At 41.3% G+C, this 25,706-nt stretch overlaps 1 pseudogene; it reads right to left on the bottom strand.

Annotated features, from left to right (window-relative positions):
* Window positions 1-9,245: 9,245 nt before the first annotated feature.
* LOC127212893 (sulfotransferase 4A1-like) lies at window positions 9,246-25,449 on the bottom strand (annotated as a pseudogene).
* Window positions 25,450-25,706: the final 257 nt, after the last annotated feature.

Here is a 25,706-nt window from a genome sequence, read left to right as displayed (position 1 = left end):
ATCAACCCTTTCTCGAGCATAGCTCTAAGACTACCCCATATGTAACTGGAAACAAGATTAGCCCATTTCATTATGTAGCAGCAAGCTCATTTCTCTTCTGTGCTTTGGGAACACTCTCTGAGTGAACTCAGTAAACCAACACCAGAACTTGGAGGAGAGGCAGGATAAATCCATGCCTTGATCACAGCACAAGACTGAGCTAGAGACAAAGGCTGGCCATGAAATTCTAACAATCACAATTTCCTTTGTTTTTTCTATTGTCTTATCAAGAAAAAAAAAATGTGACTTAATCATCACATACCACAAGAGATCATTTTAGAATTCTAAGAAGTTTTCTTGGGAAAATTATGAAAAGAAACACATGCATAGATACCTGAGTAGAATTTCTGTCTTGGAATTTCTTTCCTTTATTTTCCCCCAGCATAAGAACAAATTAGCGTGTCTTCCAACACAAGAATGTGTTCCTACCAGCCTCTCTTTGAATCTAAGCATGTGATTCATGTACCCTCATGCAATTAAATGTTAGGCTTAATTAAATCATTCATAAACTAATGAGTTGTAAAGTACAGAAAAGGGAATGTTTCTTCACACTGAAGGTGACATTACTGGCTCCCAGTGTTCTCACTAATCCATTATTTGCTTTAATTTGGGAAGATTAGCAAATGTCAGTGGCTTGGATTTCTTCCATTTATTTCCCTAAAAATAAATAGTAAAAGATCAAATCAACATCAATGAAATATCAAAATAACATTGACTTTATCGCAACACAGATCATGGACAGTACATGAACTAAGAATTGTATACAGGAATTCCAGTGATCAGAGAGCCATGTCTTTTTGTAGCATCCCTGCATCCTCTAAGCTGCACATCATAAAGAAACTTCAGGGACCCCCTCCTGGTCTCGAAGAATCCCTTTGGGAGAACAAATACCATGTACTTTGTAAATGCATTTATTCAGAACCCTGCTGACTTGACCAGCAGATATGGCCATTACGGCCACTACTCCGGGCCTGGCGGGGCAGAACTGATGACAGGGTCCCATTGCCTGCTGTTTACTTGTGCCTTAGATTGTAGGGGTGAATTGAGCATGATAAACTCAACCAAATCAAGCTGTGTTCACCTCTAGCCACTGCTGGAAACACCACAGCCTTTCACAGCACCTTGCAGTCATTGACGTCTGCACACATCTCCTGAGAACAATACTTAGAAGACAGATTCTTGCTTTTTTTTTTTTTTTTTTTTTTTTTTTTGTCATGATGAGGTTCATGGGTTCATGGGGTTGACTTGGGTCTTGACTGCCACTTGGGATTAGACCTCAAGAGATACTTTAAATCCAGGATACACACCCAGCCACCCCTCGTCTGAAAAAGAAAAAAGTCTCTGCAGTACTGGGTTTCAAACCCAGGACTTTGCCCATGCCGCCTAAGTGATCTTCCACTGAGCTACATTCCTACCTCACCTCCTGGTTGCTATATTGGTTGCTGGCCATTCACAGCTGCCTGTTCCTCCAGGCACTTGCCCTTGCCAGAGAGCCTCTGACATAATCCTACAATGGCCTGCCCTTCTTCCTTTGTGGAAGTAAATCTGACAAGCAACTGGCACTCCAGACGCTCCTTTGATGGGTCAGGCTGGTCTCCACGTGAGGCCATGTTCTGGCTTCCTGGCTGGCTGGCCCTGGATGTCTACTTCTCTTTCTCCTCCCTCTCATTCGCTCTCTCTTTCTCCTCCTTATTTTCTCTTCCTACATGCCCTGCCTATCCCTCTACTGCTTAACTATTGGCCATTCAGCCTTTTATTAGACCAATCAGGTGTCTTAGCCAGGCAAAGCGAAACCGCAACACATCTTTCATAATGAAGCATATACAAATGTAATACACCTTTGCCTAGTTAAAATAATATTCCATAACCAAATTCTAATGTTTTCTAAATAAAAAGGAAGGGTTTTAACTCCAACATAGTCAAACTATATACAATAAGAAGAGTCGTCAAGTAAGAATCCAGTCTCTTTGCATTTGGCAATTTGGAGAAATCACTCTATTATCTAGTCTAACTTGATGAGTCCAAAGCTCTGTACCTATTTTGCCTTCTATCTTAACTGAGGAAACCTGTAACTATAATTATCTACTCTTCAACTCCATCAAAGCCCCAAGAAGGATACAATATTATTTGAGCAGACAACTTCCAAAACTATAGAAGCAACAGTGACAGCTGGCTGTCTGGGCAGTCGCCCAACATTTCTCTGCAACAGGGAGGCATCCATCTTTACCCTAAAGACCGAAGATATCTGGCAAACTTTTCTATGACGCAGGAATTTTGAAGGACTGTCCCAACTTGTCTTGGAAAAGTTCAGCAGTTGCTTTTGTTTGTGTCTTGTTTGTCCAGTTTGTACAGCACACCGTCAGCAGTAAAAGCAAGGGCAGTTACTTGCACAATGGCTAACTTTGCCACAATGAAGGCAATCTAGAGGTTTTTGAAAGTCCATCATCCTCTTATGAAGGAGATTGGTGCTATGAGGAGTAGATGTATCTCACTGCCATGAAAAGCCATGTATTCTTCTTTATGATTACTCTCTACTACCTCTTACAATCACTCTCTGGATGACAAACTAGTGATGGAAGTTGAATCAAGCATGAAAGAAGGAAACAAAAAAACATATTTTGGCAAACCTCTATAGTCATAGGCCTAGATTGATAGTTAAAATGAATAACAGACTGTTTGGAGGGATTGTGGACACAGGGGCTGACGTAACTATCATAACTAATAGATCTTGGCCTCGAAGATGGCCCCTACAAGAGGTAAATGTTCAATTCTTAGGGATTGGAACCCTGTCTCAGGTAAAACAGAGCACGAGATGAATTGAATGTATAGGACTGGAAGGACAGAGAGGAAGGTTGAGATCATATGTGGCTGATATAGCAATAAACCTATGGTGTCCTGATCTATTACTGCAATGGAATGCACAGATTAACATTCCTCCAGTATTAGATATGAACAATAAATGACCTTATGATTGTGGAAAAAGTATTATAAAATACTATACAAGCCGGACACCAAATATCCAGGCTGTACAAAAACAGAATAAAAGTGCCAAACAAACAGAGGAACCAAAAGCCCTACCCTTAAAATGGCCAACAGAATTATATCTAATACAGAGTCTCTGTGTGTTATTTGGGGCTGGTGTGGTAATGGGACAAGACTGGCAGGAAAAACCTTACTCATAACATATGGCATCCAGAGCAGACTGAAGACCTTTCACTTAAAACATAAGAAAAGCTTCAAAAGGATTTTAGAAACAAAAGAACAGAGACAAGCAAGAATTCTTGGTAGCGGCACTTTTCTCAGTTGGACTCTGTTTTTCTAGAAACAAGCAGAGATTTGCACGACTCCTTTAAGGGAGATTTCCTGACTCAGCATAAGCGGCAAAACACACACACACACACACACACACACACACACACAGCTTTTAAAGAGCTCTGCTAATAATTCATTGATGTGTACAAGAGCTGGCAATGGCAGGGACCACATCTCCAAGCCAGCAGCATGCTGCTGGATGGCAGCATAGACCAAGGCAGTGAGCATAGCTCTCAGTTTTAGTGGCAAAGGTACCCGCCGCCATCTTGGATAGACCATGGCTGAAACAAATGTGGCTTTCATTTTAGCAATGTTGTTGTTTACCAGATAAAAGACTCGTGGCTACAAAAAGATAAATATTTACAGTAAAGACAGATTCACATTAAGAAAACCTCTAAAGGTTTACAGTGTGTTTTAAAATATACGTAAGCTTGGGAGAGAAAAAGAAAAAAGGATAAAAGGGTTTTAAAAAAATAAAAAGACAGAGAAGAGCTGGGTGTGGTGGTACACGCCTTTAATCCCAGCAGTCAGGAGACAGAGGCAAGCAGATATCTGTGATTTCAAAGTAAACCTGGTATGCAGATAAGAGTTACACAGAGAAACCCTGTCTCAAAAAAAATGAAAAAAATAAAAAGTAAAAGAAACAGTAATTAAAAAAAAAAAAAGCCACATAAAGATGGAGAGAATCTGGATACTGTATGGGATTATATTGTCTTTATGTCATTTGACTGCTGAGGAAATAACTGTTAAAGGAAATGCTGCTGGATTAATTCAATTTGTGTATTTTAAAAATGCTTTGACTTTAAAATTTAAGTCTAAGCACAAGTTACTAGGGAAAAGGATTTCTATTTTTATTTCCACAGAAAATGAAAATCTGTGGACTCCTTCCAGACTAACATGGTTTGATCAAGCCAGACTACCTGAAACAGCATCCCAGGTGATCCAACATTCAAAACAATTGGGACAAGGCAGCCTTGCAGACTACAGCCAGGATTTCTTCACCTTCTTAGGATTCCCCATGACAGAGCCCTTTACCAGCAGGAAGTAGTTTGGAAATAACAATGCCCAAATTCCCAAATATTGTTTATAAATCTTTGTTTTCATTTATATGGGGTTGGTTAATGATCACAACCAATATCTATAAAGGTAAAAAAGGGATTATGGTATAGATATGAATACTTTGTTTTGGAATGGATTTTTATTTATTTATACAAACTTAAGGTCAATTTTGTGATATGTGTATTTATCCTCTCATTTAGGTATTGTGTTTATATTGCTCAATTAGAAATGTAATGTATAAATTAGTACAGAGTATACATAGTTACATCTGATAGACAAAACTTAGAGTTAAGTTAGTTAGGTTTTCAAGATGTATTTGAGATGGATAGGCATTCTTAAAATCTTTCAAAGACGTACAGAATATGGCATTTAAAATGGTTTAGGGTTTTTCTTGACAATGAGACATAACTGCTCCTGGCAACACCATTTCTGTCAGAAAGGAAAATGGACATCAAAGAAACTCGTTATGATGTTTGCTTTCAGTATGGCAAGACTAACCATTTGAGCAAGATACTGCTCTTGTCTAGACTGTTTGACTTTATGCTGTATAAACTGGACATGCAGACAGAACCGATAGAAAGGTGACTGATGTTTCAAGATGGACATTGCTACAGAGTTCCTGCTTCATGGAAGAGTCTGCCAGACAATCTACAGGATACAGAGAAAAGTGACTGACAAACTGCCAATACAAGACAGTTTAAAGTTTCCTGCCTTGCTGAGGAGTCTGCCAGACACATTATGGCCTATAGGCTGAAGATGGAAGATTACAGAAGAACTTTGGGTGACTGACCAGGCAGTCTCTGTCATTTCATTTCTAGAGTATATATATTATCCTTCTGTGGTCTTTGAGGGAGTTGAAGACAAATAGTTATGGTTATAGTTTTTCTTAGTTAGGATTAAAGATAAGTTACATAGACTTTAGACACACAAAGATAGGATAGATGATGGAATATTTTCTTCAAAACTTGCTAAATGTTAATGGACTAAATAGTGTTAACTGTGATTCTTATTTGATAACTGTTGTGTGATATATTTTGCTATGTTAAGGTTAAAACCCTTCTTTTTATTTAGACAGAAGAGAGGAGATGATGGGAGATGTCATTCTGTAAATATATTTCTCATACTGGTTAATGAATAAAGCACTTTTGGCCAATAGTAAAGCAAGATAGGCAGGACTAGGAGACAAGGAGGATTCGAGGAAGTAGTAAGGAGGAGTCAACATGTAGAGACTGGAGAGAGCAGAACACAGGCCCCACTCTCCAATAAGATGAGACCACGTGGAAATACTTAGATTAATAGAAATGGGTTAATACTTGAGACAGAGTTAAGACTAATGTGGTTTGATCAAGCCAGAGGGACTGAAACAGAGTACCAGGTGATCCTACATTCAAAACAGCTGGACAAAGCAGCCTTACAGACTACAGCCAGGATTTCTGCATCTTCTTCGAATCCCCCATGACAGCGCCCGTTACCAGCAGGAAGTAGTTTGGAAAGAACGACGCCCAAATTCCCAAATATTGTCTATAAACGTTTGTTTTCATTTAAATGGGCTTGGTTAGATTAAATAAATAAATAAATAAATAAATAAATAAATAAATAAATAAATAAAAGACAAAAAAGACAGAGCTAGCTGATAAGATTCAAGTAACAGGCCAACAGAATTATATCTAATACAGCATCGGTGTGTGTTATTTGGGGCTGACACGGCTGGGAGACCAGGCTGGCGGGAAAAACCTACTTGTAGCACTTCCCTTATTCCACCACAAACTCAGAGAATGATTGTCAACTCATGGAGATAAAACACAAGAAGAAACAAGTGGCAGCCTCTGCTATCTGCGCATCTGTTCTGGGAATGGAGACTAAAGCTCTAAATCTCAGATGCAATGCTGGGGCGAGGGACCCACTGTCCCTTCCTCTCTAGATCAGTATCTAATGGTTTTTGTTCCTTGATTAAAAGCAAAGGTTAATGAAATGGCCTCTGGGTTCCTATACAGAAGACTGATGGGCTGACAGGGTATTTTGTTACAAAATTCTGTAAGACTCATCACACAGAGAAGTTGCTGAGGAAAAAAATAAGTAAACTGAGTAACAACATAAAGATGCTGGAGCACACCTGTTATCCCAGGACTTGGGAGTGAAAGCAGGATCTAGAGGACCTAGATCACCATCCCTCAGCTTTATAGACAACATGAAACCAGCCTGGGCTCCATGAGAACCTGTGGAGAGATGGAGGGAGAGGGGAAGAAGAGGTAGAAGAAGGAAAGAGACAGGGAGGGAGGTTCCTAGCAGATAAAAACATTTAGTTGAGAATAACACACTGACTCGTGCTAGGAATGTTGGCAAAAGCAGATGGAGCGCAGCACCAAATGCAGCTCATGCCTAAAACACTCACTACATGTGTAAACTCATGTTTTCAGAAATATGTTTGCAACTGACACTTTAAAGACAGTATTCATATTCTTCCTGATTTACAATGTTTTCAAAACTGTTGTGTTATACTAGAGGCTCTGATTATCAAAGTGAAAACAAGTTCTAACTGCCTGCATGTGCCAGGTTTATGATTAACACACACACACACACACACACACACACACACACACACACACACACACATACACACACACGCTCAGAGAGAGAGAGAGATACATACATGAATACATGAAGCTTGCAAACTTAAAAAAAAATTGCAAGCTCATTTTGACACTGGAAACTTTGAAAGCTAGTTTCAGTGGAGAAAGAATGAGAAACCAGGGCAGGTAACTCACACCTGTAATCCCAGCACTCAAGAGGCAAATGCAGGCAGATCTCTGTGAATTCAAGCCTAGCCTGGTCTATTTAACAAGTACTAGGCAATCCAGAGCTACATAGAATGACCCTTGAAGAAGAAAAGGGAAGAGAAGACAACAGAAACCAGAGTAGAGTGTCTTGAATATTTACGGTGCAGATTCTGACAACGAAAGCTATTCTTTCAAGAAACTAAAGAGTTGGTTGGAAAAATTGCTAGTTTGAGGATTTTCACTAAATTTGACCTAAAAAGTGGGGGGAGGGGAACACGGAGTGATACTCCCTTAGCCGAAAGACACCAGGGAGGGCCTAGGCCCTGCCCAGAATGATTTGACAGACTCTGATGATTTCTCCTGGAAGGCCTCACCCTCCCTGGGGAGTGGATGGAGAATGGGACTTTGGGGGGAGGGGGTCTGGGCGGGCATGGAAGGATGGGAGGGAGAGGGAACTGGGATTGATATGTAAAATAAGAAAATATAAAGTAAAATTTTTTTTAAAAAAGTGCAACTGCCAAGGGAGGGAAATCAAGCATGTATAACTAAGTATGAAGCTTAAAATCTGGTTTCTTGTGATGATGATTGGGGAACAGGTTTCAGCTCATTGGACATTTCTCCTGGCTACAGTGAAATGTGTCTTTATTGTCATATGTGATGTGCACATGCCACCTAGTGGTGCTTCTAGGTATAGCATCCTTTAAAAAAAATTTTTTCCAAGCGGGGAGGTGTCTTTTATTAAAGATGCAAGCAAACACAGAGTACCACATGAGGCTCCAGAACATCCGTAAAATAGAAAAATAGAAACGAATTTTTACAGAAAGCAGGCTTCCTTCCCAGACACACAGGAAAGGCGCTGCCATGCCCACCTCACAGTGTCATGTACCCAGCCCACACAAGCTTCTCCCCAGACAGAGGTAATGCCAGCTGCAACCAGACCTGCTTCAGAAACCACCCACAGCAGGCTCCTTCAATGGCCAGAGCCTCCCACTACCATGCTGGGCTCTTCCCAACCTGGTAAGGAACAGAACAAGTTAGTCCCCTGGAACAGTAATCCTCTGTTCCACCTCCTGTCTGGCCAACAGTTGGGCCAAATTAGTGCCAGAAGACAGCAGGGTGTGTGTGTGTGTGTGTGTGTGTGTGTGTGTGTGTGTGTGTGTGTGTGTGTGTGTGTGTGTGTGTGTGTGTGTGTGTGCGCGCGCGCGCATGCAGCACACAAGATCATCACTCCCTCCGAAACTCTGAGGGTCTCATTGCCAGCTCAGATAAGTGGACTTAACAGTCCTGTCTACATGGAAAACACTCAACCTACAGACTAAGTCTCATAGGTGAGAGCCTTGGTACAGCTGAAGCACAGTGACAGCGACCGACTAGGGATTTTAGAACCATGCTATATGCCTCATCTCTTGTCAGCAGGAGTGTGGCAGTCACTGCCTTGGGGAAATGAGAGAAGACTGTGACAGATACTAATTCCTGTGCCTGTAGGGGACTCCTGACGATGCCGCCTGCAGCCTCAGGCCAGCTTCCCTGGTTCCGGAGGACTGGGCTAGACCACAGCTAGACCACAGCTAGACCCACCTCTCGAGCACCCTCACCCCCACCATGTGATCCCAATCCACCCTTAGATTACAGAACAAGGTGGGATGATTGTGCCTAGAGAAAAGACTACAAAACGTACAGTGAACCCTGAGGGCTCCCTGCCATCCTGGCACAGCTCACGCCTGCTCTACCCTCGGAAATTGACTTGCATTTGGTTGACAGATATTTATTTAGATTTCCAGTGAAGAGCGCTATAAAATACAGTGAGTAACATGGGGTACATGGCAGACATTCTCGCTGCCTGTGCATGTGGCATGGCCACCATGTGGAGACTCAAATGCTACAGGCCAGGTGGCTGCTGTGGACAGCATCATCACACTCCTCACTCTCTCCACTAGGCTTGTCCCCTGCTGTTTCCAAGCAAGGAATGTGTCCAGCAAGGAATAAATGAACACAAACAGGACTTTTAGCTAGTAGAGCTTCTGGGGACCGTGAGCACACAAGTTCGCGATTTCTGTATTATAAATCAAAGTGAAACATGAGGTCACACTTCCCCATCTTCTGTTTATACACTAGATCAAACTTCTCGTTCATGGAAACGGTGAAGATGTCTTTCCACAGCCCGACTCTTCCTGGTTTGGAATTTGGAATCGAGAACTGTGACTTGAACCAAATTTAAGCAAAGCAGCCGGACTCCCCAAACCCTTGCATTCTTGCCACCTCAAGGCGATCTTCTGAGTAAAGAGGCAAATGTGCCCCGCCCACAGGCAGGGCCTGGGCATTGCAACACTGATCCACCAGCTGGTAGCAATGCTCAATCAAGGACTCCAATTGAGCCTTGTCACGGGACACACCCAGGAATCTGGCCAGCTGCTCCGCGATGATCACCAGGTCCCGGTGCATGCCTTCATACTTTAGGAAAAGCACATTTGAATCCATTCGGTGTTCCCAGAATTCCTGAACGTGCTCAAACCAGGAGCCATAGCCCAATTTGTCGTTCATGAACCGCCGGCAGAACTCCTAGAACGTGCCTCGGTGGCTCAGGGTCCGCAGTGAGCGGTGGAACTGATAGTAAGACACGACCAGGTCCTTGGGGTTGCGAGCCATGTAGATGACCTTGGAGTCCCCATTGTGGAGGTCAAAGGACAGGAAGCGGTAAGGGAGGTGGCTCTTGATGAGGCGGGCAGATGTCAGTTCCTTGATGATGTCCAGACCCTGCTGTGGGTACTCATCAGGCCAATCTCATCAGAATCGGCGCCCTGGCTCACCAGGTAGACCACCTCCTGCAGCAAGCTTGTACCAGATTCGGGGTAGGTGACGATCCACACGTGGGGGGAGGGGGGCACCGGGAAGTCGGGGATGCCCTCCATCTTCCCGCGGCAGAAGGGCAGCAGCCACATGCCATGGAACTCAAAGTACTTGCTTCTCGAACTCGCCCCGGGGTGGCCGGGGTCTCCGCCAAGCCGCAGCTCCAGGGAGTGACGTCATGGCGCCAGCCCATCCTTTAAACTTTTTAAAATTATTTTTGTTTTTATTATTTATGTGTACATTTAGATGATGCTTATTTGCATGCATGAGCCTGATTGTATGTACACAGCATGTGTGAAGTGCCTCAGAAGCGGTAAAAAGCATCGCATCCTCCTGGAGTTGGAGTTACAGGTGTTTGAGAGCTGATTGATGTGGATGCTGGGAACCAAATCTGGGTTTTCCCCCTCAGCCTTCCCCCATGAAGAAAGTGTTCTTTTTGTTTGTTGGAGATTTAGGGAGGATGGTTTTGTGAGTTTGTTTTAAGACAGGGTCTCGCCGTGTACCTTTGACTAGCCTGGAATTGCCTATGAAGACCAGGCTGGCCTCAAATTCATAGAGATCCTCCTCGCTCTGCCTCCCAAGTTCTGAATTAAAGATGCGCCCTGCCACTTCCAGCTAAACAAGCTCTTTTAACCTCAGAGCCATCTCTCTGACCCTTAGAGATTGCTTCTCTGTCACCCATTTTACACACCATTGGAGTTCCAGGTACAAAATATGACACTTTATTCTTTTTTGGTTTTGAGATTTTTTTTTCTTAACATGGGTTCCTATTTCTCTTTTCTCTTTGACTTAGACATAGCATTAAGAGGGGATAATGCAATCTGAATCCAAAATGGAACAGCATGAGAAGCTATAAGAATTTTTTAATGAGCTACCAGAACAAAATATATAATCTTGAAATTTTACATGAAACTGTTTCAGCATCCCTAGGTTAATTTGGAGTATATGCAATGGTTGGCCTTTGTTGCCAACTCAACTAGACTGAGAATCACTTAACTCTGGGTGTACTGCCCCCACCTTCCGGGTGGTCCTGGACTCATTAGAGGAGACTGGGCTGAGCAGCAGCATTAACCTCTCCACTTCCTAATGGCAGATTCAGTGGAGCCATCAGCTCACATTCCTGCTGCTACTCTGGTCTCTTTTCTCTCAAACCATGGAGGGGGGGGGGGTGGAGAAAGAAAACAAAACAGAAATCTTACTTACACAAGTCTCATCTTGTTCCATAATCACAGCTGTGAGAAAAGTTGATACCCATGAGTAGAGCTGCTCTGATGTTAACCCTGGACAGTAGGAAGTTAGAACTGGAGTAATGTAGGGATGTGGAAGCATTTGGAGATGAAAACTTAGAAAAATCCCCAAACTCTGGCACCAGAGTTTAATGAGCCATTTTGATGGGTGCTGGGAAGACAAGATATCAAGAAAAACTCAGACAGACTCTCGTGAAGTAACCTTTCTTATTGGAAGTGAGCCATCCCTGCTAAAGTCTATCAAAGAATCTGGCACACAGTCAATCAATGAAAAAATAAAAACTACATAGAAACGAGAGCCAGGAATGGTGGTGCATACCTTTAATTCCAGTGTCATGGAGGCAGGGGCATCTTTTCAAGTTTGAGTCCAACCTCTTCTACATAATGAATTCCAAGACAGCCAGAGTTACATAAGAGAGAACCTATCGAGGGGGGGGGGGTGGGAAGGGAAAGGAAGGAAAGGGGAGGGAAGGGAAGGAATTAAGACAATGAGAGCAGAGTGGGGCCGTTGTGAGGCTTGCACTAGCCGAGGGGCCCCTGACAGTAGGACCATGTTTCAAACCTCATATGGGAGCTAGCTTATTGGAGCCCATTCATTACTGTGGGATGAAATGCTCCGAATTAGTGCATGAGAGAGGGGCCTGGCCCTGCCCCAACCCACTGTGGCAGACTATGTTGACCGGTGAGGAGGAGGAGACTGGGGGTGGGGCTAGATCAGTGGGAGGAGGCAAGGGGGTTGAAGGAGGGGTGAGAGGGAAAGCTGTGGTTGGAATGTAAAATTAACTTTAAAAATATGGGGAAAACTCAGCTCTCACCAGGCCCTGGGGTTTAGAGAAGGGTCAGGGACAGCCACCAGGGCCCTGGGGTTTAGAGGAGGGTCAGGGACAGCCACCAGGGCCCTGGGGTTTAGAGGAGGGTCAGGGACAACCACCAGAGGCCCTGGCACAGAGCATAATTGTGCCTGCTCAGAAGTTTAAAGTTTAACTCATGCATCAGAAAACACTGCGAGTATGCAGCTGCAGGAACCTAGTAAGGCAGGTCCAGATTGGGGGTGGGGGGTTCCACTGTTCTTAAAAATGTGCCCAGGCTTAAGAAAGGGGGAGGGGTATAGACAGAAAAATCATAGAAAAAAACAATAGGTTAAAAATAATAAAGTCTTTTTTAAAAATGGAGTAAAGTAATATAAAAAGACTGAGCTACCTAAAGATGAAGATACACAGGGAGTCTGGATGGTGTATTGTGTTGTTCTGGAGTATGCAGAAGGTATAGCAATGTCTGGCATTGGTCTAATAAATGCAGATCAACAAGGGATAGGCAAAGTAACCCTTTGCCGTAGGGAAACACCCTGAGGAGTCTCCCACAGGCCCCTACATCAAATGTGGTTCAATCATTCCCTGTTAGCTTTGGAGAAACTCATCTACAGAGCTATTAAAAGACTTAATTAATACCTGTTGTTTTAAAACTGCACTTTTCTGGATGTCATCAAAGACAGAACAGCTTCTATAACAAAAAGTTCAGGAGAGACCAGAAAACAAGTATTTTGGCAAACTGGTAACCCTGAATGGGTGGAAAAATTGCCTTCGACATCAGGAAAATTACAGGCTCTAGGATAGCTGACACAGGAGTAGTTAAATGCTCAAGACATTAAAGAGTCAACCAGTGCTTGAAATTCTCCTATATTTGTCATGAAAAAGAATCTGGAACATGGAAAATGGTAGGAGATCTGAGAGCCATCAATAAGGTGACCCAGCCAGTGGGGTCTATACAGCTTCAAATTCCCCTTGCCTAAAAGATGATCCATTATAGTGATTAATTTAAAATACTGTCTTCTTACTATAGTTTTAGAAAAACAGTATAGAGAAAAAAATTTGCCTCCAATACCAACTATAAATAAAACTTGCTTTATCTCCTGCCTGCCTGTTTCCAAATTCCCAGCAGCTGCTTCCCCAGGTGCCACACAGGGGCTTATATTAATTATAAATGTTTAGCCAAATTTCTCAGGCTTATTACTAACCAGCTCTTACATTTAAATTAACCCATTTCTATGCATCCATGTATTGCCATGTGGCCATGGCTTTACTGGTCCTCTGTCATCTTGCTTCTTGGAATCTCACCAGACTCTGCCCTTCTTTTCCCTGTATCTTGCCTACCCTTACTTTGCCTGGCTATAGGCCAGATCAGCTTCATTATTAACCAATGAGAGGAACATATATTCACAATATACAGAAGGATTATCCTGCAGAAACTAATTTTTAATAATTCCCAACCAGTTAAAAGACACAATTGGAAAGTGTTTCTGCAAGACATGTTAAGCAGCCCAACCTTGTGTCAATATTATATACAATTAGAACTAATTCACAAATAGTTCCCTCAATCTATAATTTACCATTATGTGGATGATATCTTACTGGATGATTCAAATGCAGTTACCTTAGGAAAAAATGTTTGATGAAGTAAAGAAAATTTTACCTTGTTGGATATTAAAAGTTGCTTCCAAAAAAATACAGAGAGGAGATTCTATTAATCATCTAGGATATATGATAAGTTTACAGAAAATTTGATCACAAAAAGTACAAATTTGGGGACATCAATTATAAACTCTTAATGATTTGCAAAATTTGCTGGGAGATGTTAACTGGCCACTGCCTACAACTGGATTAACAACTCAAGAAGTAAGTAATTTATTTAAAACATACACGATGTTAAGGATTTAAATAGTCCAAGAAAATGATGAGCTGAGGCTGAGAGAGAATTGGCTCTGGTAGAAAAAAATTACAGGATGCCCATGTGGATGGCTATTCTCCTGGTATTACTAGATTTTCTAGAAACTCTTAATGTAGTTACTGACTCTTAATATGCAGAAATAGTTGTTTTACATATTTAAACTGCTGAACTTATTCCGGATGATTCAGAATTAACTCTGTTATTTATTCAACTACAATAAGTAATCAGAAATAGAAATCATCCCTTTTATATAACACATATCAGATCCCATACAGCTCTACCAGACTCTCTAATGTCAGGACCTTATATGGAACCCATTCCATCTTGCCACATGTTCAAAGAACCCAAAGTATTTCTGTTGTCATAAAGACATTTTAGTTTACTGGCTACACGATGCCTAGGCCTTGGAGGTGAATGGCTCTCATCTAAATAACAACACACTTGGGCCCAGACAGCTTCACGCTCATCCTGAAGGCAGAGAGTACGTGCAGTTATGGAGTGCCTTCCAGAGTAGGGGAAGTAATTGCTATTTGCCCTTTATACATAATAATAGGAGTCCTCTGTGTTTGACCCCTCCTTTTTGATTACTTAAGTTTGGAGATATGAAATGAATGGGGCATTCATTATAGACTGAATCTGCTCTCCTGACAACTATCCTGTGCTTCCAACTCAATTCTATTAGCCAGCCTTTCTCTCATCCACACTCCCTGACTCAGGAACAGACCTGGGGTCCTTCGACTGGTTTGATTGCAGCCCTGCAGAGACTCTAGCACAAGGAAATGGATTGAACAGTTATTGGTAGGAAATGTGCTAGAAGCCTCAGAATTTCATAAGAAACAACATGCTAATAGCAAGGTTTTGAAGAAAGATTTTCTATCACTGGGCAACAAGCCAGGGAATTTATAAGGAAATGTTCTACTTGTTCTTTGTGTAATCAAAACTTCATTACCAGCAGGAAGTAGCCCAAAAGTTACTCAAAGAAATGAAATTTGGCAAGTGAATGTGTTTTATTTTGCAGAGTTTGGATAATCCAAATATAGGCACCATACGGTAAACACATATTCATGACTTCAACGGGCAACTGTTTTAAGTTGAAAAGGGTGATTCTGTAATTACATGTGTATTAGAATTCATGGCAATTTTGGAAATACCTGCACAAATTAAGTCTGACAATGCTCTAGCATATGTCTCTAGTAAAACGAAAGTTTAAACATAAAACATATTACAGTTATACCACACAATCCTATAGGACAAGCAGTATAGAAAGAGGTAATAACACTTTAAAGTATAAAATTAATAAACAGAAGGGGGAAGTAAAGATTCCCCTGAGATAGATTAGACTGTGCTTTATTAACTTTAAATCTTTTTAATGCTAATGCAAAGGAACAAGAGCTGCAGAGTTACACTGGATAACAGGAAAAAAAAAAAAAAAAACTGATGAATTAAATAAGCCTGTATATTTTAAGGGTGTGTTGGCCTCAGAATGGAAGTCAGGATGAGTGTTACATGCAGGAAGAGGTTCTACTTTTGTTTCCACAAGAGAAGAAAAGTTGTGGATACCGCCAAGATTAATAAAGATTAAATTTGAACAGGAAAGGTCTCTTGATTAGCAGAGGTGATGGTGGAGGATGTCCTGATTAATATGTTTCTCTTATTAATTGATGAATAAACACTGATTGGCCAGGAGCCAGGCAGGAGGCATAGGTGGGGATACCGGACGAGGAGAATTCTGGGAGAGGATGCAGAGAGGAGAAGCCAGAGAGATGCCACATAGATCAATAGTTATTGGATAAAAATTAAGAGAGAGCTAGCCAGTAAGAAGCCTAAGCCATCAGCCAAACAGTTCATAATTAAGATAAGCCTCTTTGTGTTTATTTGGGGCTAAACAGCTGTGGGAACAGGTGAGACAGAAATATCTGTCTACAAGGCTATATCAAAAAGTTTTCTCATTGAATCCAAGCTAACTTATAAAATTAACAAATACCTTTCACTTGATCATGTAAGAAAAAAAAATCTTATTAAAAGAAAACACCTTTTTCTCTTGCCAAAAAAAAACAAACAAACAAAAAACCATTTTGCTTTAATAGAGATACCTGCAATAAAGGAACTATCCAAAGTTAGGGTTGGAGCAGAGTTTTGTTTTTGTCTTTCCCAGAGAATAAAAGCATCCAATTAAAGAATCTCAAGACCACTGGGAAAAAAAGAGATATCTGAAGAAGAAGGATGACTTATCAAAAAAATATGTTCTGAGGAAAAGAGTAAATTGGCCTAAGGGTATAACACACTTCAAACAGAATAGAATTTCATTAATCTTTTCAAATGTTTGTTTTTGCTGCTCTATACAAACATAAAAGATAAATGGTCTTTTACTGGTCCTAATTCAATTAAAATTTAAAACTAGCTTTGGAATTAAGCATGAGTCTCTCCTTCTTACACCCAAACTTGTTTGTGAAAGAAAAATCCAAAATCTCTGTCTCATGTCAAAAGAGCCACCTGGTATGAGACAAAAGAAAACCAAAATTGTCATACTATTATATTGCCACTAATCTCATAATTCTTTGGTTTTATTTTGACTCTTTAAAACTTTTCTTAAAGTACAAAGGCTGTCTCAAAATCTATAAGATTAGCAATCATATTGAGTACTAACTGATTCTAAAAATAAGCTTCATCTAGCTTCCTGTATGTGTTTTGGAATATGAGTCTGAGGCAGGTAACTAGGAATGAAGTTTGTGAGCTCTGGGTGTATTTAACAGATTATAGTCCTTTAACCTCTCTGAGATCTGCTCCATAAGAGATTTAAAATGCCTAAGTTTGCTGCCATGAACCACAACCTTTCCCGGCTGGTGACCTTTGAGGTCTCCAAGATGACGGGGGCCTTACAACAAGGAATCCACCTGGGTTGTTGTCATGTCACTAAATTGAAAAACACCACCTAAAGATAAGCTTTGGACTACAAACATGTCAGGACAACTTCAAAGTAGTTAGCTACCTCAGAGACTATTCCAGCCAGGACTTCACAAGCCCTGCATCACACAGAAACTAAATAACAAATGATAAAGCTAGTTCTCTAAGAACTTGGCCATTATCCTAGATGACTGAATTCTGTCAAGTGCTACCAAATGTCAATCCTATCTTCTACGAATACTTTCTTGTGTACCCTGAATTCCACCAAATGCTACCAAATGTCCATTCTATCTCCTAAAAATAACTCCTTATGCAGCTTTTGACTTTCTGTCCATTGGTGTCTGGCTTTTGAGTTGCTGTCCACTGGTGCCTGGCTTCAGCTTCCATTTGCTCCTTTAACATTGTCTGTTAAGATCTCCCTTCCTCCTTACATGCCCTGAATGATCAGCCTGTAGGTAAAGATAAATGTGGTGCAGGGGGTAAGTAGTAAGTGTGCTTGAACAGTGTACTTGTACAGGACCGCACCAGCTTAGTTACCATGAAGAGATGACCTGGGACACCTCAGGTCAGCAGACACAACCCAGACATCAGATGATGAGGGCAGCCAGCCATTTTCTCAACTGGAACTCAGTTATCTCTAGTTTCCTCTGAATTTAAGCCCCAGACAGAGGGTTCTGTCTCTCTCTCTCTCCTCTACAAACACAATGACAGAGAACTGTATTTCCTTGATACTCTTATCTGTCTTCTCACCGATGTGTCTTAAAGAGTAGTTAAGACACAGCAGGCAATCAGTATATAATTAACAATTTTATACAAAGTCACTAAGTCGCTAACATTGTGTGGATTAGAAAAAAAGACCTCACAATAATTTTTAAAGATGAAGTTTAAAATAAATTCCTCAGTTGGTGCCTGGAGTTCTGTGATTGCCTAGCATCCTTGGGACCTGGAGTTCCCTCTATTCTTGGTATAAAAAGGAAAGAAATTCTTAGTCATATTGGGATGGCAGCTGTCATTACAAAAACTAAGGATAAGCATCAAAAACTAAGCCACTCTGGTCACCAAAACTCTAGGTTGACTGCTCTCCTGTGGACCTTCTAAACTCTTTAGGTGACTCCCTTACTGGACTCTGCCCCCAATTCCCTCTCTCTCCCCTCCTCATTGTTGTATCCTGCCCCAACTTAGGTAGAGACCCCTTCTCAGTGGCAGGGCACACAAGCCAGAAGACCAGAGAGGAAACAAAAGTCAAGGAACAGCAACACCCACCTAGAAAACAAACAAACAAAAAACAGAAATCAAGACCTAGACCTTTTATGGCCTTTAATTACCAGAAACCCAGATGCCTAGATGCCAGCCTAAGAACAAGACAGTATGTCACTACTAGAACCCAGCTTCCCTACTAAAGCAAGTCAGTCCTGAATATTCCAACACAGCTGTAGCACAGGTTCATCAATGGAATCAAACTGAAGACCCAGACATAAATCCACATACCTATGAACTCCTGAATTCTGATAAAGAAGCCAGAAAGACACAATAAGAAACAAAAAGCGTGTAAAAGAATACAAATAGATCCATATTTATCACCCTGCACTATTGACGTTTAATAAGGATCAGGAGAAACAAATAGGCCCAATAAATGTTTATTCAGGGAGAAATAACTTACAACATACACAGGTGAACACAAGCAGGTTCCTGCTACCAAGAATGCCTCTAGAAGTGCTCCTGTGCCCATGCTGCAAGCAAGAGAAAGTTGCCCTGCTCCTCCTCAGACCAAGTTCCACAGGTCACTTCCGTCCCTGGCTCCACCCCTCATGGGTGTGGCCAGTGCCACAGAAGGAGACAAAGTGAATATCCCACTACAATTCCCCTTTTAGTCTAAAAAAAATTATTTAGGCTTGATACAAAACATAATATAAAACAGTGAATAACAAGTAAGTATGCTCTAAGAAAAGGAAAATCGAGAACAAAAAGACCTACATATCTAGTCCTAGGGTGAAGGTATAACGGAGTTTACAACAGAATTGTCCTAGCTGGAAAACTTAAGTCTAGTACCTAATATATCTAACTAGGAAGAGAGAATAATAGTTGTGATAGTTTAATCTTCAACCTCATCAAGACCTGAGAAGGAAAATAATAATGCTAGGGTAGACAGGAAGTGCGGATGGGCAACTTCCAAAAGGTGCAGCAAGGACAGAAACAGCAGGCTACCTGGACAGTCACCCAAGGTCTTACAGCAATGTTGTACACCCAGTTTTGGCTAAGGCCAAGAGTACTTGACAGACCACAACAACAGCAGGGAGGTAGAAAGGCTGTCTTACCCTGACTTGGCAAGGTTCAGCAGTCTTCTATATTTGTCTCCTGCAAGCACATAGGACCGCATGTCCAAATCAGTGGTCAAGGTGGGGGCAGTTCTTTGCCCAAGAGGCCATTAGCCAAAGCGAGGATGAACTCCAGAAGGAGCAACAACAGTGTCCAACCTATTTTCGGGAAAGTGCACAGTGCTGTCAGGAGCAATAGTGTCTCATGTCAACGGAGTACTAATATTAAAACGTTTACATGCCATGTTCTGCATGTCTATAAAATGATTGAAGATTAAGCATCTATGTCTGACTAATCTCATAGGTAAAGGAAACATGGGTGAAGATAATCTGTAATACTCAGGAACTTAGCTAAAAAAAAAAAAAAAAAAAAAAAAAAAGCTGATTAAAACTTCCTTGAGTAAACCAGGGATAAATACCTAAACAATATAACTATTTACATATACATACATGCAAATCTCTAAATTAGAGGTAAAGTAAAAATGTCTAGACAAGAGGTAGAACTATAAAGGGCAGCAAGATAAACATCCCCAATTGTATCAATTTACAAAATGTCTTGAGTACAAGAAAAAGTATACATACATAGAATGTGGTAAGAATAATGTGCATAAAACATCATAAGTGGAAAGATTTCGCACAATATGACAAAATATAATATACAATTCTTCCGGGAAAGGAATATAAACTTAATTTTACATAGCTTACCACAAATAAGAATATATAACAATGTAAGCTGTATAATACTATTATCTCTTACTAAATAATTCACGAGAAGATAGGCTAATCTACCTATATCCCATCTACCTTTCCCAACCATATCCTATTCCTGTCTAAAAGATAAACCCGAGTTTATGCATCACCTTCCATACCCAACCCTAAGTAACTAAAACCAACCCAAAGAAAATGAATATTATCCCCAAATTCTGAGAGTAGGGAAAGGGGGCATTGTTATCTTAAGATTACTTCCTGCTGAAATGGGATAATGATTGCTCCATGGGATCCTGTAGGAAGAAAATTTTTAGCAACCAAATTTCTCAACAGAACTCGCTGTGACATATGTAGCTAGTCACTGTGTGGCAGAAAATGCTTGACTGTAATTCTATTTGAAACTCTGGCCAGGGTGTAATAAGAAGGTGCACCATTACAGCTAGCTAGTCATGAGTTGTCTGGAGCAAAACAGTCTCAAACCAGTTTTAGGGTGATGTTTGTAGTCCAGATGCATCAGTTTGAGTCAAGTGGAAATGACGACATGGGGCCCCATCTTCTTTCCGGAGAGTTCAAAATTGCTGTTAGGAATTGTTATTATTCCTTGTGAAAAACTTAAACATAAATATTAAAGTAAAATTTTCAAGTTTTAAAGTATGCATTAGGGAAAGGCAACAATAAGCATTAAAATGTATATGAGAAAATTAGGATTTCAGAGAGAAAATTGCTTATAAGCTAATGAGCCCCAGATTTTGTTTTCTTCTGCTTTACATCAATTGGCTTCTTGATTTAAGGCAGAACCCATGAATGTATTGTTAACAACATGCTTGAATTTAGAGAAGGAAAGCTAAAACTGGACATGCAGGACCCACAGAAAAATGACTGCTGATGCAAGATGGACAGTGCTACAGGGTTCCTACTTCATGGAAGAGTCTGCCAGACAGTCTGCAGGACACAGAGAAAAGTGACTGACAAACTGCCAATACAAGAAAACAGTTTAAACTTTCCTGCTTTGCTGAGGTGTCTGACAGACACACTATGGCCTATGGGCTGAAGATGGAACATTACAGAAGAACTTTGGGTGGCTGACCAGGTGAGTTGTCTCTGTCATTTCTAGAGTTTATATATTATCCTTCTGTGGTCTTTGAGGGAGTTAAAAGACAAATAGCTATGGTTATAGTTTTCCTTATTTAGGATTAAAGATAAGTTACATATAAGACTTTAGACTCACAAAGATAGGATAGATGATAGAATATTTTCTTTAAGTCTTACTAAATGCCAATGAACTAAATATTGTTAGCTATGATTCTTATTTGATAACTGTTGTGTGATATATTTTGCTATGTTAAGGTTAAAACCCTTCTTTTTATTTAGACAGAGAAGAGGAGATGATGGGAGATGTCATTCTGTAAATATGTTTCTCATACTGGTTAATGAATAAAGCACTGTTGGCCAATAGTAAAGCAAGATAGGCAGGACTAGGAGACAAGGAGGATTCGATGAAGTAGTAAGGAGGAGTCAGCATGGAGAGTCTAGGGAGAGCAGAACCGCCAGCCCCCTCTTTCAGGTAAGATGAGACCACCTGGAAGTACTTAGATTAATAGAAATGGGTTAATAATTAAGACAGAGCTAGCCAATAAGAAACAAGTAACAGGCCAACAGCATTTATACCTAATACAGTGTCTCTGTGTGTTATTTGGGGCTGGCACCACAGTGGGTCCGGGCCGGCAGGGAAAACCTACTGGCAACACTGCACAAAACTTAAGTCCAAGTGGACCAAAAGACCTCAACATAAAACAAAATATACTGAACCTGATAGAAGAGAAAGTGGAGAATAGCCTTGAATTCATTAATGCAAGAAACAACTTCCTAAACAGAATACTGACAGTGCAAGCATTAAGATCAACAATTAATAAATGGGACCTCATAAAACTGAAAACCTTCTGTAAGGCAAAGGACACAGTCAATAGGACAAAATAGCAACCTACAATGGGAAAAGACTTTCACCAACTCCACATCCAATAGAAAACTAATTTCCAAAATATATAAAGAACTCAAGAAACTAGGCATTAACAAACTAAATAATTCATTTAAAAAAATGAGCTACAGATCTAAGCAGAGAATTCTCAACAGAGGAAACCAACATGGCTGAGAAACACTGAAAAAAAAAAAAATGTTCAACATCCTTATCCATTAGGGAAATGCAAATCAAAACCACTTTGAGATGCCATTTTACACTGATCAGAATAGCTAAAATATGACAGCTCACGCTTGAAAGACAATCTCGGTATGAACTCACTTGCAAGTATATGTTAGCTGTTTCATAAAGGATAATCATGCTAAATTCCACAGACCCAGAGAGGCTAAGTAACAAGTTGGGCTCAATGGGGACATGTGTGTCTTGCTGGGAAGGGGACTTCGAATGCACTTTGTTGGTGGACTGTGGGCAGGTGATGATGGGAATAGGAGGGTTCAGGTGGAGGTAATGAGAGAAAGCACAGGGAGAGATGACTGGAATTGGAGGACATTTGCAGAGGTGGGCAATGTAAAAACCTAGTGCAGAGGAAACTCCCTGGAATCTACAAGATGACCCCAGTGAGGACTCCCAGTAATGGGGGACATAGAGCCTTAACCATGTATCTTCTGGAACCAGGCAAGTCTTCCAGTGGTGGGCCTGGAACATCAACTCAGCCACAATGCCTTCGACCTACAGTCTTTCCTGTGCTGGGACACTCACTGGCGGTGCAGAACTTGTGGCAGTGGCCAACCACTGACCATCTAATTTGAGTTCTAAGCCACAAGGGGGAGCCCTCACACTGCCTGAATGACCAGGATCCAGAGGCTGGATAGAACCTAAGAGGACTGACTGTGTGTGTGTGTGTGTGTGTGTGTGTGTGTGTGTGTGTGTGTTATTACACATGTACTATATATCAACCAAGTTATATATAATGTAACAATATATAACATATATATATATGCATATATCAATGAAATGATCCTTAATGATGTTCTGCTATGCTCAGATACTCAGAGAAGCTGCCTCCAGTAGCTGATGGGTGCTTATGCAGAAACCCACAGCCAGAAATTAGGAGAACCCAGCTTGGAGGTCCATTGAGTCTCTCTCTCCTCAGAGCTCCAGGGAACCCGTGGAAATCGGGAGGAGAAATTGTGGGGAGCCAGAGGGATTGCGGACACCTGGAGAACACAGCCCACAGAACCAACTAAGGGACTCAGAGACTGAGGCAGCAAGGGTCTGTGCTAGGTCCTTTGCATGTATGTTATGGTTGTTGGCTTGGTGTTTGGGGGGACCCTGACAGTCGGAGCCGTGCTGTTTCTGATTCCTTTGTCTACTTTTAGGTCCCTTTTCCTCCTGGATTGCCTCGCCCAGCTTTGATGAGAGGGTTTGTGCCTGCTCTTATTGTAGTGTTGGCTTGATGTCCTGGGGGGGGCACACTCAAACCTGGGGGGGGGGAGACTGGGAAGCATGGAGGAAGGGGAAGCTGAGGTCAGATGTATTGTGTGAGGAAAGAAGAGAATACAATTTTTAAATAATTTTAAAAGAAAACTAAAGATTCTTCTCTGCCTCCAAGATGTAAGAATTCAGAAGACTCACACAAGGAGACATACCTCCGCTCAGAGAGAAACCAGGCAAAAAGTCTGATACGAGTGAGATTAGTTCTTAAGACTCCCCTAACTCATAATTAGGGAAAATAGGGAAGAGTGGGGAGTCATTAAGAGAGGGCACTCATTAGGATGACTGCTTAGAGATGGAATGCAAAACAATCAAACAGGTTAGTCCTGCTCCCACACCCACTACAAAACACAAGCACCCACCTCCATCAACTGCACACACACACACACACACACACAGTCACACACAGAGAGATACACAGACACATGCTCAGAGACACACACACAACACACACACACACAGATACACACTGACACATATGCTCAGAGACACACACAACACACACACAGAGATAGATGCACACTGACCATGCTCTGAGACACACACAACACACACAGGGATACACACACTGACATACTCAGACACACACACACACAGACTCACACACAAAGACACACACATACTCTCACACACTCACTCACAGTAAGTCAAGACAAACAGCTTACAGGGAGGAAATGATTTCACAAAAACAGCAACTAGAGAAATGAAAAAAAGGAAAGTACACAGAAATCATCGGTACCAAAAGGAGAGAGGGTCAGTCATTATAACTGTCTTTGAAAATTCCAGCAAACCCAACTGACAACATTTAAATTAACGAAGAAGTTCATCAGTTAAAAGATTATGGAAGTATTTAAAATAAGTACCATGTAAGCATCTGCTCTTTAAACAGCAGTAACCAACAGAAAATGGAGATTTCTTTTAAGCCTTTTTTTACAAAACTTCAGTGCCAGATCTTTAGAAGAAAATCAGAACAGTACTGACGGAGTTAATAGAAACACAATATGGAGCAATAATTCCTATTTAAAGTTGGGAGAGTTCAATTCTCTCTAGATTGTTCTATCAAGGCATTAATCTCAATGGATTTTTTTCCACAAGATTTACACACTGTAAAATTAATCTGCCTCCTCTCTGAATCCCAACCACCCTGATAAAAGAAAGAAATGTGCTAGAAAGGGAAAAGAGAAAGCAGGAGTGGCCACATTGGGTCAGTGAATGCACATTAGTAGAGTACACGCTGGCAATTCAAGTGTTCTTAGGCAAATGACTAGACACCTAGCTGAAGAACTAGGAAAATGCTAAAATAGTCCCTTAATGCTTCAAACGAGGAACCTGAACCAGTGCAGCCCACAAGGCTCATAAGCAGCCAGGGCTTAGTGGAGCCTAGAAGAAATACAATGCTGTGCAGAGCTCCTCTGAAGTTGTGGGATGTTTCCGGAAGTAGGAAGCAGAAAGTGTAAGTTGTCAGGGAGTCTGGAGTACATGGGAACTGCTCCTTCAAGTGTCACCCAGGATAGCAGTCCACAGGATGGATAGCAACAGAAAACTCTTCTAAAGGCAGAAGACTGAGAAGTCCAAAGAAATAGAACATAGGAAGACAGAAGCCCGCACAGATAACGTGCTGTAAGGTAGATTCCTAAGTGAGCAAATCATTGTTGTTTATGAGACGGCAATGAAAAAATAATCAACTCCTTGTATGAATCGCATTTATTATCTGTATCAACCCTGTGAGAGGGAAGAACATTTGATTAGACATCAGAAGATCTTAGATTCTCTTCCTAGATGCATCATTGGCCAGTCTTGAAATTCAAATTACTTAGCAGCTGATTTTTGGATATGAAAATTGAAGAGGAGGGAGGCCTCTGGGTGAAGGTGGATTGACTAATGATCTCATTCAAGCCCGGGGGCCTTGTACTCAACTTTACAAACCATAGCAAAACAACTGCTTGAGCTCCCCATCCCAGCCCCGGAAGACCGGACTCAAAGACCGGGATGCGTTTTTTCGTTTTTTCATCTCGCAGCCAGAGCTTCATTTCCGAGGAAATCCACATGGTGGCAATAGCACTGAGCAAAAGTAGATGAAGACTTAAAATTCTCAGAAACCCGTGCTCTTCCTAAGCTAATGTTTACAGCCCTCCCTTCCCTGTTTTTATGAAGTCACCAGGCTGCTGGCGCCAGTAGAACAAAGGCCACACACACCGCCTGTGAGTGGGAGAGATGACTCCCAGGGGAGGCCCAGCTGTGATCAGGCCCTTTGCCACACAAAGCAGGCTTTACCATTCTACTGATTTGAAAAGAAGATCTGTGA

This window comes from Phodopus roborovskii, unplaced genomic scaffold (genome assembly GCF_943737965.1).
Source record: "Phodopus roborovskii unplaced genomic scaffold, PHOROB, whole genome shotgun sequence".
Lineage (NCBI taxonomy): Eukaryota > Metazoa > Chordata > Mammalia > Rodentia > Cricetidae > Phodopus > Phodopus roborovskii.
Note: the sequence above shows the minus strand (reverse complement) of the source record. Positions and strands in the feature narration are given on the sequence as shown.